The sequence below is a fragment of the Sinocyclocheilus grahami genome, unplaced genomic scaffold (genome assembly GCF_001515645.1).
Source record: "Sinocyclocheilus grahami isolate Dianchi unplaced genomic scaffold, SAMN03320097.WGS_v1.1 scaffold1270.1, whole genome shotgun sequence".
NCBI classification, from domain to species: Eukaryota; Metazoa; Chordata; class Actinopteri; order Cypriniformes; family Cyprinidae; genus Sinocyclocheilus; species Sinocyclocheilus grahami.
In genome coordinates this window covers 282,491-282,731 of record NW_015506449.1, presented here as the reverse complement: position 1 = coordinate 282,731, position 241 = coordinate 282,491, and positions in this window count along the sequence as shown.

The window sequence follows — 241 nt, the reverse complement described above, 5'->3', positions numbered from 1 at the left end:
ACACACACACAAAAACAGACACAGACAGACACACACACACAAAAACAGACACACACACATACACACACACAGACACACACACACACACAGACACACACATGCGCGCACACACACACACACACAGAGGCACAGATAGACACAGACACAGACGCACAGACAGACACAGACGCACAGACAGACACAGACAGACAGACGCACAGACACACACACACCCACAGACACAGACAGACACACACGCACA